The following is an 18028-nucleotide window of genomic DNA, read 5'->3' as shown; positions in this document are numbered from 1 at the left end:
CTCAAATACAGGATGCATATCACAGATTTAACTGACATAAGTCCAGTACAAACAGACAATAGTTTATAGAAGCTAAAAATAATTGTAAAAAAGAAATAGTGACAGCTAAGAGAGAATATACCGAAACCACCTGAAAACTCATCGAAGCACAGAAATTAGGAACCCGTGATTTCTACAACAGTGTAGTAAATAATGGGCAATCAATAATTCTCCTACTATCCAATAATCATGAGGTTGTTTGCACAGCAACCGAGAAGGCTAACATACTTGCCAGTCAGTTTGCTTTAAACTCCACATTGAACCCAGCAAACCACTCCCTCCCTGGCTTTCCTTTGTGAATAGACGCCACACTAGATGATCTGAAAATCACCTCTTCTCAAGTGCATGATATCATAAAAACCTGGACACTTCAAAAGCATGTGGATTCGATCTCATCCCAGCTGAGCTCTAAAAAATTGCTCCGCTCAGGTTGCTTCAGTCCTTTCCAAACTATACAACAAATGCCTTAGAATCTTGCTTTTCTGAATGCTGGAAAACTGCTTCTGTGGTACAAGTTTACAAGAATTCTGACCCATTAAATTATTGCCCCATTAGCCTCCTCCCACTTTTCTCCAAAATATTTGAGTCCATAATTAACCAAGCTCTACTTTATCACTTTGCAGCTGCTAAACTTCTGACTGACCAAAAATATGGATTTAGACAAGCCAGTTCTACAGCAGATATCCTAACTACAATCTCTGGACAGATATACCATGACAAAGAGAGGGTAGAGTGGTAGCCCTATATATATCTAAGGCTTTTGACAGGGTATGGCACGATGGTCTTCTCAGGAAAATCAGATCTTACGGTATCACTGGACAAATACTTAACATAATTAAATCATTCTTAAATAAGACAAGGAACCAGGATGTCCTCGATGGTCATACACTAAACAATATGATATAAATGCGGGTGTACGTCAGGGGTCTATCCTTGGATCTTTATTATTCCTAATAGTCATAAACGACCTCCTTGATAAAATTGTTTCTGAGATAGGTATATTTGCTGATGACACCACACTCTATAACAGGCACATGAGGAACACAAATGAACACATATCTAAAGAAATGGCAGAAACACTAGAGGAAGATTTCCAATCTATAGTGGAATGGGGACAAAAATGGATGATCACATTCAATGCTGCCAAGACTAAGCTAGTTTCCTTCAATAATCACAAGAAACCTTCTCAATCTCCAATAGCTATGGCTAAAGATATATTACTTGAAAGTACTTTTTTCAAACATCTCAGCTTAGTGCTCATAGGGAACATGAGCTGGAACAGATACATTGAGAGCATTGCCAAGGCTTCTACGAAGAAGGTGATCTCTCTCTACCATGCTAGAAAGCTGCTTATGCCTGAAAGTATCCGGTATCTCTGCAAGGCCGCCATTCGCCCATGTATGGAGTACTGTTGTCACATTTGGGCTGGTGGATCTGCTACTATTCTCTCGCTCCTGGACAGAGTTCAAAAGAGAGTCACCAACCTGATAAGTCCTAAACTGTCATCAAAGCTTCAACGTCTGTCCCATCGATGAAATGTTGTATCCCTCTGCCTGTTTTACAAGTATTTTAATCGTGAATGCTCTGACAAACTACAATCTCTTGTACTCCTTCGATGTAAATACTCCAGAAAACCTGACAAGCAGCAAAATCCCACCCCTACACAGTAGAAATCCCTAAATGTAAGAAAGCCTTCTACTCTAATTGCTTTTTCCCAATAACTGCTAGACTTTGGAACTCCCTTTTGGGCTCCTACTTTCCCAACTCTACTGGCATACAGATGTTCAAGTGTAATGTGAACGAATATCTTGCTGCTCAACTCCCTACATAGTATTCCTGCAACTTATGTCCCCAATAGTAGCTCCCTACATTAAAGTGGCACTGTGCCTTGTTTTGGGTGAAAATGAAATTAAAAAACATTTTTAAAAAAAGTGATCCCCTCTTGACTGAAAGGTTGAAGAAGAAAGAGTAATCATGTTTTATGTGCATCACTTATTTTATTGCTTAATTAATTGATAGTGTCTCATTCACTATTCCACTTGACTAACAGTTTAACGTACTACTCTTTTTGTTAATCATGTTTTATGTGATATCCACTTAATTATTATTGAGTTCTTTTTTATATTTGATGCTGCGTTACCATTTTTTTTTCTCTCTACCATGTTCTTTACAACAAAATAATGTATTTTGTTAGTATTTCTTTAAAAAAGTGGTTATTCTAGCTAGGAAAATTATTAAAATGGAGACACCTTTTCAATAATGATCTAAATGGTATCGTCAGCTTCTAGCATTACTAAAAACTGTTTTGATGTTGCTCTATCCATTTCAGTTATCAGAAAAAATCATTACATGTTTAAAATAAATATTAAGCTGTTTATCTTATAAATTTCTGTACTGTGTGTGTGTGTGTGTGTGCGCGTGTGACACGGTTTAAGTCAGCCTACAAGCAACCCATCCAGGCAATTTAGGTACCAAAATGAAGCTTATGACTCAGCGGATGTTTTAGTCATATTTATATCCATGTTTGGTGTAGGGAAATGCAAAGTAATAGTGGTGATAGGAGTTAAATCGGTAGGAGTAGCAGCAAAGACAAAAATAGTAGTGGTGGTAGAAGTTAAATTGGTGGTAGTAGCATCAGCAGCCGTTAGGCAAAGTGGTGGTGAGAGGCATTAAATCGGTGAGAGTAACAGCAGCAGTCAACGATTAATATTGGTTGAAAAATACAAGATTTTTTTTATTTAAAAAAGAATTACTTCCATTTTCTCCGTCTGATTAACAAAACAAAAAAAAAGGAGTTTCTCTGATTCGCAGCCAAAAGAAAAGAAAGTAAGTAAAAAGGTTTCGATTAATATTGGTTGAAAAATATAAGATTGGTTTGTTTACTTTTTAAACAAAAATTACTTACATTTTCTCCGTCTGATTAAAAAAAAAACCCCAAAAAAGGGACTTTCTCTGATTTGACCAGGGTGGTCAGTTTAGATCACCAGTCATTAAATAAAATAATACTTTTACCCGTGTATCTCATTTTTTTTTTTTTTCGTTAATATTGGTTGAAAATACAATATTTTTTTGTTAAAGTAGTTCGAGGAGACATCTCTTACAGGAGAACCGACGAAAAATAAGTAATTGCTAACTTTAGTTTCGTGAATACTGGTTGTGTAAAGGCACTGTACTTACTCGCTTTTCTTTCACAATATGCAGCCATCTGGCTGCAACGGGGTTACTTGTTTCTTGAAATTACTAGTATACCATAACATTAGGTGAAATTATTCTCCTTAACAAAGACAATGTTTTCTCATGAAATAATAAAAACAAATCAGTTATTAATCTTGAAAAACAAAATATAGTTATTTTGTGTCCCATTAACGTCTTGGTTGTCTGATGCCTTCAACTTAAAGCGAGTAAAAAAAAAAAGAATGTTCTTAATATCTTTTCTAGTGTTTCCTCTTGCATTTTTTCATTCCTTAGGCAGTCATGGTGTGTTACGTAATCTAAAAATCAAATTTCATCCCTACACTCAGATTTTTACTAACTCAAAAACATGTAGCACAAGGCTACTTAAATTATTTCAAAATTACTGATTGATTACTGTCTTTCATTGACACGAGTTGATTGCATCATAGTATTTGGTTTGGCATTTTACATACTGACATGAATGGAGCAGCTTTTAGAAATTGGCTTCCAATTTAAGCTATATCTGGTTTAGTCTTTATTGGTCCCCTGACAAAAGGAGGGTGGACCTGTAAATTCACCCTTGTCCATTCGTCCGTTCGTCTGTCCGCACTTTTCTCAATAATTGGAATATTTTGAAATTTTGCACAAAAATCAAATATATTATGAGTAAAAAAGTAACAGAACGGATTTCCGGGAAAACTCCGGTTGCCCCCCCCCCAGGAGGGCCTTTTGGGTTAAAATCGCTAAAATTGACACTTTTGCGCTTATTAAAAAAAAATTTGATGCCTTGGATTTTTATAAAACTTTCTGAAAAGTTGTAACTAACTGATTTCTATATAATTTTGTTTGTCTATACTTCACGATAACTCTTGGGTGTGTCCCAGGGGCTCTTTTAGGGCTAATAAAAACACTTCATTTTTTAGACTGTTTTACCATATTTGTCAAAAATTTTCTGTGTATGTCTATTTAGCAGTTTTGCATGGTGCTGAACTCAAATTTAAATATGTTAAGGCCTTAGGGACAATTTGGGGCTAAATGGCGGGGGAGCAAATGATGGACTTAGTCATTTCTTTTTTTGTGCATGGTATAGAACTCAAATTTACATATGTTAAGGCCTAAAATTGCACCGTTTGTTCATTTTCACCAGAATTTGATGTCCCCTGGGGACTTTGGGGCTAAATAAGGGGGGTGGGCAACTGCCTCGTTAACTCTGCACTCATGGGGGACCATGCGTGCTTCACTTGTTTATTCATATTTCTCTTGTCCATTCCAATCACTTCCTCTCATGTCTTACTTGGCCTTCCCTGTGAACGGTACCTGCTACCTTAACTGTTCTACATCCACTGACTCAAGAACTCTCATCCATTTTTTTTCAGTGTGACCATATCTTTGATGTCTCCTGTTCTGCACACATCTCCCGATACAGGCTATGTTTAATCTTTCCCTGAATCATCAGAACGTCATCAGAACTAAGCTTGCCTTTATTTGTAAACTATGAACACAGCAATAATTATTCTGGAAACCAAATCACACCCATGAGCAACTAAGCAAGTTTTTGTTTAAAACAAACATGCGTAGGGTTAGTTTTGCTTTTGTATGTTCTAATACTGGGAAAGAAGTTTCATTGTTTTGTTCTTGTTTTTTAAATCAGTAAATGAAATTTTAGTTATTGTGGGTAATTGAATTTAAAAACTTTATTATTTTTTACTAAATTAAACAAAAAATTTTCATTGTTAATATTTATTCCCCGCTCCTCCACAATAAATGGTAAAGATCAAATGTTACGTTAAGAATAAGTAGGTTTGAAAACACTTTTTAAAGCTCGTGTCAAGCTGGCGTAATGATTATCATACTTGACTCACTGTCTAGGTTTTGGTTTCGATCTCAGCTTGAATATTTTTTTTTACTTACAAGAAGTGAACTGTTCCTGTCTTGTCTGAAACAGTTTCCATAATAAAAAAAAATGCTCAGCTAACCACAAAGAGCTGAACATTTCTCTATTTTTCTTTTAGTTGCCATTTCCAACGTTTCAAGCAGCAGCAGCAGCAGCAGCAGCAGCAGCAGCAGCAACCGTCCTCTTTGTTACTCTTCCATGAAGTGAAATAATCAACATTTTGTATGAAAAAAAAAAATGCTATCATTGTTCATTGACTAATTAATTTTTACACCTTCCTTCTGACACCGACTTTTAAGCATGTCTGGTTGCAGATGTGTTTATTCATTTATCCTTTTCATTAATAACTTTCAGCCCGTTGTTTCTTTGTTTGATATTTTTTGTATATTAAAAATTAAAACTCACCAGTCTGGAGATATTTTATTCAGTCATAGCAGTATGAGTTTGGCCAGTGAGAGACATGCATTGCATGGAAGAAAATGACATGAGGATGATGCGATGGATGTGTAATGCAAGTGTTAAAGACGGGCTTAGTTCTGATGACTTCAGAGGAAAATTAAATCTGGATAGTATGAGGATATGCAGGCAGAGCAGGAGACTTTGATGGTACAACCACATTGAAAGAATGGATAAAAGTTATTGGGTTAATAGATGTAGGACAGTTGAGGTAGTAGGTTCAGTTCACAGAGCAAGGAAACATAAGATGAAATGATGAAAATGGACTTGAGAGAAAGAAGGATAAATAAAGACCTGGCCAGAGATAGGTTACATTGGAAGCTGATTTCTAAATGTGGTTCAATGCATACCAGCATGTAAAACGGACGTTAGATTGCTGCTGATGGTAGTGATGATGATTGCTGCTACTGAACATCATTCATTCATTTTGTATGAGTTAGATGATTTTTTTTTTGGCATTCGTTTCTCCAATATCTTTCCTGTTAGAATTCTTTCTAAAAAGACATTGGGTACTTACAAATAGGACAACATGAGGGTTTCCAACATCGCTAAGTGAAAATGTTTCCATGGAACGAACTAGACTCAAAGTTGGAATACCCAGGTTGCCAGTCCATATCATTAACCACTTTGCCACTGTCACCTCCTTGATGATAGTTATGGTGGTGATGATGATGATGATGATGATGATGATGTAGAGGAAAAGCAATATAGAAAGAATAACAAAGTCGATCCATACAAAATGAATTAAACTTTATTGTCAACTTTTTAAAACAATGAAAGATAAACAATTCGTGAAAAATGAGAGTAAAGAGTGTCCAAGGAACATTTCTGGGTGAAAGATGTTTTTCATGTAAGCAGTTGAGTACCCATGTTCGTTTTGGCTGGTGCCACATATATTTACGTGTGTGTGTGGAGGGAATAAGCATGTACATGTATGTGTGCGTGTGTGTATATTAGCGTTTCTGTTTTGCCAGCGCAAGAGTCTATGTATGAACTTGTGTATAAGAGTGTTTGGTTAACAGTACGTATATTTCTGGCACCATGCTTAGTAATTCTTAAAAGTGTCTTATTGCATCTGGTGAGGCGCTTTGGTCAGGAGGATGAGATAAGATTTTAAGGATTTATCCACGTGCATAGAGTATGACAAGAAAATACTGAAACAAAGAGAAAAAAAATGCTGTTATTTTTCTGAATTTTTAAGATGACGATTGATAATTTGTACAATTTAGATTATTCAAACTACTGTTCTCATCCGTAGTGTTATTCTTAGTCTAACCTCTGCCTTCTTCAGGTGTATCTTGTCGAACTCGAGAATTTTTCTGTCGAATTCAGAAATCATTATGTAAACATGTAATTTTGTACTGAACCCTTTATTTAATCAATGGGGATAGCGTGCTTCTATTCTGTCAGCCATGACCATATATATATATATATATATATATATATATATATATATATATATATATATATATATATATATATAAGCTACATAGAATATTCCGCATTTCCTCCACGCTAGGATTCATCAGGCATAAGCTTGACGAATCCTATATATATATATATATATATATATATATATATATATATATATATATATATATATATATACAGTGTATCACAAAAGTGAGTACCCTTACATTTCTTCAAATATTTAAGTATATCTCTTCATGGGACGATGATTTTTGACACAATGAAAAGTAATTTGTCTGCAGCATAAATAACAGAATTAATTTATTTTCCCCTCAAAATAACTCAATATGCAGCCATTAAAAGCTAAATCTCTGGCAACAAAAGTGAGCACACCCCCTAAGAAAAGTTGTCAATATTAACATACAACATGTCAACTTTCACTATTTTGTGTGTCCACCATCTTTATCCAAAACTGCCGTTAATCTCCTGGGCATGGAGTTTATAAGAACTTCACATTTAGCCACTGGAATGCTCTTCCACTCTTTAATTACGACCTCGCAAAGCTGGCAGATATTTAAGACTTTGCGCACTTCCACCTTCTGCTTGAGGTGCCCCAAAGATGTTCTATTGGGTTCAAGTATGGAGACATGCTTGGCCAGTCCATCACCTTTACTCTCAGCCTCTTCAGTAAAGCAGTGGTTGTCTTGGATGTGTATTTCGGGTCATTATAATGCTGGAACACTGCTCTGCGATCCAGTTTCTGGAGGGAGGGGATCATGTTCTGCTATAGTATTTGACAGTACATGTTGGAGTTCATATTTTCCTCAATGAAATGTAGTCATACACATACAGTACTGTTTCGCTATTTCACAGCTTGTCAGTGCAGCTAGACAAGCAACTACCTCAGCCAGGATTGAAACCCGATCGCCCAAACGAAAGGCCGAGCTTTTTTCTTTAGCAATAACCTTTGACTAGCAGTGCTACCTCTGAAAGATGTAACACCTTTTTTGACAGATATAGCACTTTTACTAACAGGTGTTGCCATTGGTAAAGTTCAATTAAATTGCTCTGGACTAAGTTGTAGTCCAAAAGATACTTTTTTACGTTTAGCACTTGGCATATGTAATCCAGTTGTGAACTTCCCGAGTCGTTTTTAGAATCTGTAAAATTTCTACCATTAAACATAAAAGACAAGGCTCTGCTAATGAGTTCAACACCTCTTTAGCTTTCAGATCACCGGATCTTTTTCACAGACAATTCACAAACAAAATCTGGAGTTTTACTTGACTTTACCGTCGGCAGTGATGAATTGGGAGGCACTTTATTCATTGTGTTTCATTATATTTTCCACCTTTTGACAAAAATTATTGATTCATTGATCCCACAAATTAAACCGCTCCATCCAATCAGTTCCAAATAAGTTTTCAGAATTTTTATGGACGAAAACTTAATTTCTTTGTGATGCCATTTATTGTTAACTTCAAATTTGATTTTGTCTCCTGTTACTGCACGGACAGTTTTGTCTGTCTTTTTCATCATTGTTTTTTTTAATTTTCTCCATGTGAGAATTAATAATTGAGAGGTTTGAACCAGAATCTAGTTGAGTTTAACTGTTTTATTTAGGATGTTAGCTACAACATATTTTGATTCTTATCTGCTTTTTCATTGGATCTAAGTTTCCTGAGTCTATTTTTATTGTTCTTTTTGTTTCTATAATACACTGCTGATCAAAAACTTAAGACCACTTAAAAATTTTAAAAAGGAAACCTGTTTTTAAGGATAGATTCCGACTGAAGGTTACTTTACTACAATCTAAAAGGTTATGGAAACAAAAAGGTACATTCCAAAAATTTTCTTTATAAATTTGCATTTTTATTAAATTAGGCTTTTTACAGATGATCAAAATTATAAGACCAAGGGTATAAATTGTTAGATTTATGGTAATTCTTTATGTTTTTACTTCTGTTAGAGATTAGCAATCACTGTGTAAAGGTGTTGCCATGCCTAAAGCAAAAATACTAATCGAAGTTGAGCGTTCACGAATTCTAGGATTCCATGAGCAAGGTTTGTCACAATGAGCAATAGCAGCTAAGGTAAATCGCAGTAAAACTGTTATTTGTAACTTTCTAAAGAACACTGAGAATTATGGAAAAGCAAAATCCTTTAGTAGGCCCTCCAAAATTTTTCCTGCATTGAGTAGGAGAATCAGACGGGTTGTTATGAATGACAGAGGGCTTTCTTCTAGTCAAATTAAGGCGGTTACAGATGCTGATTGCAGTCCAATAACCATCAGACGACACTTACGACAAAAAGGCATGGTAAATAAAAAGCGTAAACAAATTCCTCGATTGCTTCCACGTCACAAAGTGGACTGCTTAAGATTTGGTCATGAATACCAAATCTGGGACGTTCAGAAGTGGAAGAAAGTCCTGTTTTCTGATGAGAAAAAAATTGAATTTAGATGGTCCTGATGACTTCCAGCAATATTAGCATGACAAAAACATGCCCCTTGAAATTTTTTCCACACATCATAGTGGTGGAGGATCCATAATCGTATGGTGTGCCTTTTCTTACAGAGGGACGATAGAGCTCCAGGTGGTGCAGAGTCGTTAGACAGCAGCTGCTACAAAAAGCATCTTTGATGATGGAAGGTCATTGTTTGTGTGAGGGTGGACGGTTATTCCAACAGGATACTGCTGCAATCCACTCTGCAACATGGACCTTGAGCTTTCTACAAGAAAATGGAGTCCATCTCTTCAGACATCCTACATGCTCACTGGACTTAAACCCAATTGAAAATATTTGGGGATGGATGACAAGAGAAGTCTATCGAAATGGCAAACAATATTCGACAAAAAATGAACTTTATGAAGCCATCTTCAGGAACTGGAGCAAGATCCCCCGTACCTTAATGGAACCCCTTACTTCTAGCATGGCTCAAAGAATTTTTGAAGTCATCAAAATCAGTGGAGGTAGAACTCATTATTAAGTTTGATTTTTCAATGTTTTCATACACTTTTCATACACCTTTTGTACAATTTAATAGAATTTTTCTCTCTGGTCTTATAAATTTGATTTTTGTTTTTGAAAGGGTCGACTATTTTTGCTTGTGAATAGACATACTCTACTTTTTCTACCTTTCTCAGGGGAGTAATCTTTTGGCTTGTACTTAATTCTTTTAACATATCATACACCAGATTCCTCGATATTTTTAGAATCGCTTTTAACATTGATTACCCGCTGGCAATTTTCGGCTAGTTTTTGCAGCATGAGATCTAGTTCATTTTCTAGTCTTGATAAAACTCTGTGATTTATTTCCAAGTTTTTTGCAGAGACAATTCTTTCCAATCGAAAATCATCACAATGTTTATTTACAATTGATGCGAATGTAAGATAATCTTTGTCATCTCGTTTTGACAAGTAGAAACACTTCCATATTTTGTGAAATAATGTTGGATTAAATAACTCGGACAAAAGTTTAATTGCTTCAGAGAATTCTAAGTCACTTGTTTTTTTTTTTTTTTTTTTGGTTGTAGATAATTGACAAACTATGTTTTGATGTTTGCAACTTTCTTAAAAGTAGGCAAACCTTTTTAGTGTGCGACCAATCCTCACAGTCTACTGCTATAGTATATCCTCTCTAGAAAGCTTCAAACATTTTATTTTCATCCGGAAAATAAGTAAATGTCTCAATGTAATACCAAAGTGGGACAGTGCAGTGTCATTTTCACTAGTTTCATTTTTACTTAATGTTTTAAGAAGTAATTATTCTTGCTGTTTTTGAAATTGAAAGAAAAGTTGTTGCTGTTCTTTCTGCTATTGTTGTTTTCCTTCGTGTTTATTTTATTGAAGAAGCAGTTTTTCTTCCAACATTTGTTATTGCTGTAGCATGCGGTCTCCAGTTTTTTGTTGATGATCAAATTGTGTCTTCATCATTTGGACAATAACTGCATGTGGAAAAAACAACAAACAATAAAGTGTTTTGATTATTGCAACACGGCAAAAGGTTTTACATACAATTTTTTAGTAAGTATTTTCGAGATACAGGTTTGAAGATTTTCCTTCTTTTCTAATAATCAGACATCTGAATCTGTTTTTTTTTTCTTTCTTTTTTTTGCAATTCCTTTTGATAATACTATGAGTAACCATAGGGTATTTTATATTCAGGTTTTTATCGTAAGTTATCGAATCCTTGTTCGCCAGTTGTTATGACCCATGGCTAAGGCAAAATAACACGGACGTAGATATCAAGTTGAATATTATATTTCTGGTAAAATATAGTACTTAGATAATCGGGTAGCTGGGAGTATTTCCTGTTGCATTTTGCTCTGATTAACTCAGTCACTCACATATGGTCACTCACTCTCACTCCGAATTGGTAGCAGTTTCATAAAGTGTGGAAGAGTTCATTTGTAAGTAGGTCTATGCAACAGTAACACTGCTATGAATAAAAAAAAGCGCCTTATTATTGTTTAAGTAGTCCAATTTACGATATGATTATTCCCATCGTATTAAAGACTCATATTCTATGCACATTTTAATAATAAAAAAAACAAAAACTTTTTATTCTGTTTCACTTATTTGAGTTGTATATTGAGAGTGTCGTCATGCTTGTATTAAAACTATGGCAGCATAAAACGTTTTATTATATTTGAGATTTACGTGCACAAAGCTCCAGAAATAAGGTTTGTGAAGTGCCTTAAACATCAACGTATTGAACATTTTGTGCTATTGTAACGTTGTTGTACCTATTTACTATGCCTCCCCACGGGACAGAGTTAGACACCAGGGTCGTTTTTTAACGTGGAGAAAAGGTACAAAAATAAAAATTGTCTCAGACGTGAAGGATTCCTCCTCCACCGAAAGAGAACAAGAAACAGAAGTGCAGCATCTGAAGAACAGACACTACACTTTGATCTTGTCCCGAAGGCCAAGAAATTGTAGAGCGTAACGTTGTTGTAGTGTAAGTTTCAAAATCCTCGTCATTAATGTTGTAATAATCAAGTACGGCAATAATCAATACAAACACAATGGTATAATTAAAAAAAAAAAAAAAAAAATTCTGCATTAACATAAGTATGTTACAGAAGTAGGTATCATGATTCTGGGGCCATAGCTTTAACTAATCGCTGCCCAATAACGTGTTAACTGTAACTATATAAATAGTCTATGGGTAAGTCCATTATTCTAGAAATAGGTACATCAGCTTATCCTACATCATGTAGTTTCAAAAATGTTATGTAATAAGTAGTGCTGGAGTGATTAATTAGAATTGGGAATAAAAATCAGAACTCTTAAGCTATCAGAATCGGATAAATTTGTATCCATTTTCTGATGCCCCAAGCAAATCTTTTTTATTGTTTTTATTTTTTGTTTTGTTCCAAACTTAATTTTCCATGGCTCGTATTAATGATTAAATAATGAATATTTATTGATTTCAAACTACCAGTAATGTAACTAAAGGTACACATATGGAAATGGTACCTCCCTCTGTATTTTCGTCTTTTTTTTCTCAATTTTTTTCAGTGGATTATTATCGAATGGACACTAGTCTACGAGATTATTAAAAAAACTTTTTTATAAGTTAATATCTGAATATTTGACCGGAAGCTCAGTTTCTAATCTAATGTTTTATTGATCAGCCATTTTAGAACCACTCAATATTTTTAGGCCAAATTTTAGCCTTTTTAAAAGCAGTTTGGCCTTCAAAAATTCTTTTTGGTCTTTTTTTTTAGAAATTGGCTTCAGATTTGCCTCATGCATACAACTTTACAATATGCTCAATCTAAAAGATTAATTGCACAGAACAAGTTGTGTTTATGTGGGTATGCCATGTCCATACAAAAGTATTCCAGAGCAAATATTGATAAACTTTGCTGGAGATGTAGTAAATTAAAAAAGAAAAGACTAAAATTTAAAAAGCTGATTTTTGAGGTATTCAAGTCTGTATTCCGTATTATTTTCATTGGTCGCCATGTTTGTTTTCATGCGTGCATGCGAAAGTAAACATGGTGACCAGTGAAAACAATATGAAATACAGACTCGAATACCCCTAAACATCAACTTTTTAAAGGTAAGTCTTTAGTTGGTACTCTAGCGCATATTCATTGCCCTTAGATTTTAAATGTCGGGTGACACAACTTGAAGAATGGGTATTTAAAAAAAAGAAGAAAATCGTCGAGGCAAACCCTTTGTAAATGTCGGGTGATGAAACTTGCAGATAACCATAAATATGTATACAAAATAATTAGAGAAAGCGAAATTAAAAAAAAAGGTTAAACTGCTTTAAAAAGGTTAAATTCGCAAAATTTGTCCTAAAAACATAGCCCATATGTTTATGTCTTTAATTAGGTTTCTACTATATAGTTTAGTTTCAAAGAGTTTTCTTGTTCTTCTGAGGTATTCCTTTTCAATCTTCTCTTTCATTTCTGTTGCTTCGATGGTGTTTGCTTCCAGAACGCCCAAATATTTGTAGCTATCATGTTCACCTAGTGCCCTCATCTCCATTTGGTTGGGTAGTATCATACCTTCCGTTGCTTCTAATTCTCCCCTTCTCATGATCAGCAATGCGCACTTTTCCATACCGAATTCCATTTGTGTGTATATATATATATATATATATATATATATATATATATATATATATATATATATATATATATATATATATATATATATATATCCTGGCTAAAGATTCTGGGTGTGTTTATTAGTGTCTAATTCCTTTTTTGTTTTTTGTAAACAGCTTCAGATCATCCATGTACATTAGGTGGTTCATTCTTTCATCTGAATTAGTGAACTTGTATCCGGTTTGGCATTTTCTTTGTATATTGATAAGGAGCATCATGATTATGATAAACAATAGTGGTGATAGGCAATCACTTTGGAAGATAGCTCTTTGTATTTTAATTTCAGTTATGTATTGTACATCAGCTGTCAGTTCAAGTCTCCATATTTTCATTGCATTTTCTATTAAGTTAATCACCTTGCTTGGTATTTTGTACATTCTCAGACATTCTATTATCCATGCTTGCGGGATTCTGCCATGCGCTTTCTTGTAGTCGATCCAAGTTTTTTTTTCTACGTTTTACCTCCTTCGAGATCCTTTGGTCTATCTATGATAGGTCATGTGTTCCTTTTTCCCTTTTTGACATTCTTTCTTTTCGTCGGGAAGCAGCAGTCCACGATTATGAAGTGAATAATAAATTTGTTCCCTTAGATTATTGTTATTGCAGCGTAATTGTGAAGAAATGCAATCTAAACGTCTATTTTGAATGTAGAAATGCTTAAAACGTTGTACATTATTGATTCAGTCTGCGATAAAGTTACAAATATGAAATAATCTATACAATTGTCGGAGAGCAGGTGTTTGTTTTAAGTAATACGACGTGTCAGCAGAAAAGCTGAGAAAACAAAATGGCCGCCATAACACTCTTGTTCAGTAATAAAATGAATTTTGTGTGGAGAACGAAATGCTCCAACACTTTCAACCCTGCGTAATTAAATTTTAGAGGGTAAGGAACAAGTAATTCATCGACATGGTGTTATCGTATGTTTACTTAGACATGCAACTTCCTTTTTGGAAACTCATCCGCATTAAATGGTGTGTAGCCTAATCTGAAGACCGCGACGAAAATATAAGTTGATACATAAGAATATCTGAAAACTGATTAATTTCATTGAAATATATTTAATTAATTTTTTTTGTTATAAATACAATATTTTAAAATAAATTACATTTTTTTTTTACAGTTTTTGTTACAAATATATTTTTCAAGTTAAATATGTTTATTTACAGATTTTTTTTGGTTATAAATATAATATTTTTAAAATAAATTAAATATGTTTATTTATAGTTTTTTTGCTATGAATGTAATATTTTTAAAAGAAATTAAAAATGTTTATTTATAGTTTTTTTGCTATAAATGTAATATTTTAAAATAAATTAAATATGTTTATTTACATAAATAATTAATACTGACAGTAAAAGCTTTGTTTTAATTCTTTAATATAAAAAATTAAAATAAATTAAATACATTGAAAATGAAATAAATGAATGTTTACTTAACATTGTTATAAAAAATATGGATTTCCACATATAATAAATTGAACGAAATTTAAGGTAATGGAAAAAAAGTGCATTTGTCGATAAAAAAAAGGTTACTAAATTACGTAATAAACACGGATCCAATCGATGATATTACCGCAAAAATTATTCAGATTATGGTACACTGTTTAGTATTAGAATTTATGCCCCCCCCCCCACTTCTTCCTCATTGATGATTCATTTCCTTGACCTTTTTGGCTGGCAAGATTTCCGGTTCCTGCTGCTTTAGGGGTTGCGTGAGATGGTTTATATAAAAACCCTCACATGAGTGTGGTGTGCTCTGTCTTTCTTTTTCGCCCTTTTGGATCCTGCAGCAGGATGCGGCTGAGGCTCGGTGATACATGCCCGAGACGGCAGTCACTGAAACCCAGTTCCCTGCCTTCCATTACTGATCTGAACTGAAGACTATTTGTCATAAATCCGAGACGGGATTTTCAAGCTGCCAAAATTGAGAGATGCAGATGCACACATGCCACCTGTTATTTGAACTTTCCACCCCAGATAAGTTTTCGCGTAGCACGTTTTTCACAAATCTCCTTTTCTGTACAGCTGACTTTTTCCTCGTCCGTTTGTTGTTCACCGTGTAAAATGGCTTTAAATATTGTACACACTTGTCATATTACTTCTCGAAAATAAACTATCGCCATATTCTGTTTTAGAGCTTATCCTCGATTTGTTATCACATTCTCACGTGTGAGAATTGAACTTTTTCCAAGGGTAATATTAATGCAGATGACTTTCAAAAGAGGAAGTGGCTTGCCTTGATAAATATGCGATGACATCATTTATATTATGTTTCTGAATTTTTGAAAGGAGGATTATTTGGATTCTTCGGACTACTGTTCTCATTTTGAGTGTTATTCACAAAACCTTTTTGGTTGATGTAACCTCTGGCCTTCTTCAGGTGTATTTTGTCGAACTCGGTAATCTTTCTGTCGAACCCGGAATTTCAAACGAAACCCTTTATTCAATCCATTGGAGTAGCATGCTCTTGTTCCATCTTGGTGGCACATGTCCTAAGTAATTCACTATTGCGTTTTGAGTGTCATCCGCATTGAGGATCGAACTTTTAACCCCAGGAGAGTGTCACTTACAACTGAATTTTACCAAGTACTTTATCCAATATACATAGATTAAATAAAGGGTTCCGTTCAAAATTCCATGCAGATTCACGAGTTCGACAGAAAGATCCCCGAGTTTGACAGAAAGATTATCGAGTTCAACAAAATACAACTGAAGAAGAAGAGAGGTTATTTATAGTTAAAAGTAATTTTACGAAAAATTGGGCAAAATGGCATTTTCCCTAGATGTGACCACCTGGAATATTGCGAATACAGAGGATATACTTATCTCCCTTTTCGCGATTTTAATGGCTAAGATTTTGTTTTAGAACATAGCGAGGCTTCTTTTTTTTTTTTTTACTAAAAACGCAATAGCAGTTCTACTCGATGAATTTTCGTAATTTTTGGATATATTACTATTTTCGACATGACAATTAAGTAAGTACTGTTGTTTTAGCTTAAACCCACACATTTAAAAATCGATCTGTCTATTCTATTTTAACAAGTACCAAAAAAAGTTATATTTTACAAATTTCGTTTTAATAACCTGCAAATAATTAGCGTTTAAAAATCATAACAATTAAAAAAAAAAAAAAAATGGGGGGAAATTACCGGAAGCAATAATTGAACGCTAAACGATTGTGTGTCAATCAATGTTTTATCTGTTGGATTGAGGTGAACGCTATAATCCTTGGTACAATTTGACCGTTAGGAATTGGTTTTAAACAACGCGACAATAACTTATTTATTATACTACGATTTCGAAAATGTATTCCTTCTCGTTAATATTCTCGATCCAAACGCTCAGGGACAATTTCTTATCACTATATACGTACATCACACACACACACACACACACACACACACACACACACACACACACACAAACACACACGAAGCCAAACATATATTGAACTTACTTTAGACAAAGACTCTCATTAGCCAGAGGCATGTTTCGAAATTCGTCAATTTTTCGTTAACACCAACTGTAACCAAAAAGCAATCTGCCTGGGAGAATTGACGATCAACAGCTTATATGCTGCACTGCTGCAGTGCAGCACTGCTGCAGTGCTGCTCGCTGCACTTCAATTTCTTGTTCTCTGTCACGACTGAGACGATTTTTATTTTGTTCCTTTTCTCCACGTTAAAAAACGACCCCGGTGTCTAACTCTGTCCCGTGGGGAGGCATTGTAAATAGGAACAGCTTATGTAAAAATTATATAACGAAATGAATAGAGTTGAAGCAGTAAATGCGTGACTCTCTCTACCGCCACATTATATTCCTCAAGATGTAGTTTGGATTATTCTATACTACTCTTTTAATGAAGTATCACAAAAGGCTCTTTTTTTTTTTTCGCTCGAAGTTCTTTTGGATCAATTGTACTTGAAGCACCCCAGAATTAGAAACAACCAAAAGGACACATTTTGGCTTAGCATCAGTTTCTGTTTCTTTTACATTTAATTGAATTATGTAAACAAAATAATAAGCATTTGCTTTTGACTTGGCAGATTCTTTTACAAACCATTTAATTGTACAAATTTTAGAGATTAATAAAAATAAATGTTTAATAAAAAAAGTCAGAAACTTTTATGAACCAAAATGTATAAACGGGCGAAATAAACTTACATAAACAATTTCCAATTATATATATAAAAGGCACTTTGTGTGTCTGTGTCTGTGTCTGTATGAGTTCATTTCGTATGGACTCCGAAACATCTGGATCGATTTTTTTGAAATTTCACACAAGTGTACTTTATGTGTCTGCGAGTCTTCTTAGGTAGGTTTGTATCAGAATGCCTCCAATGAGTATTGAAAATCGATAATGGAAAAAAAAACCATTAAAGAAAGAACAGTTCGATTTTGACCAATGTTCACACCCTTATACA

The 18028-nt window shown here is 34.3% G+C and overlaps 1 long non-coding RNA gene across 1 annotated transcript; it reads right to left on the bottom strand.

Moving 5' to 3' along the window:
• Positions 1–6296: 6296 nt before the first annotated feature.
• On the bottom strand, positions 6297–17410 carry LOC145278321 (uncharacterized). Its single transcript, XR_013868358.1, has 2 exons — positions 17062–17410; positions 6297–6717 (listed from the first exon to the last, which is right to left on the bottom strand). It is a non-coding gene; the product is annotated as an uncharacterized LOC145278321 (long non-coding RNA).
• Between the last annotated feature and the right edge of the window lie 618 nt (positions 17411–18028).

This window comes from Euprymna scolopes, chromosome 6, assembly GCF_053919585.1.
Source record: "Euprymna scolopes isolate OS-2025 chromosome 6, ASM5391958v1, whole genome shotgun sequence".
Classification (NCBI taxonomy): domain Eukaryota; kingdom Metazoa; phylum Mollusca; class Cephalopoda; order Sepiida; family Sepiolidae; genus Euprymna; species Euprymna scolopes.
This window is presented reverse-complemented; position numbering and strand designations above follow the sequence as displayed.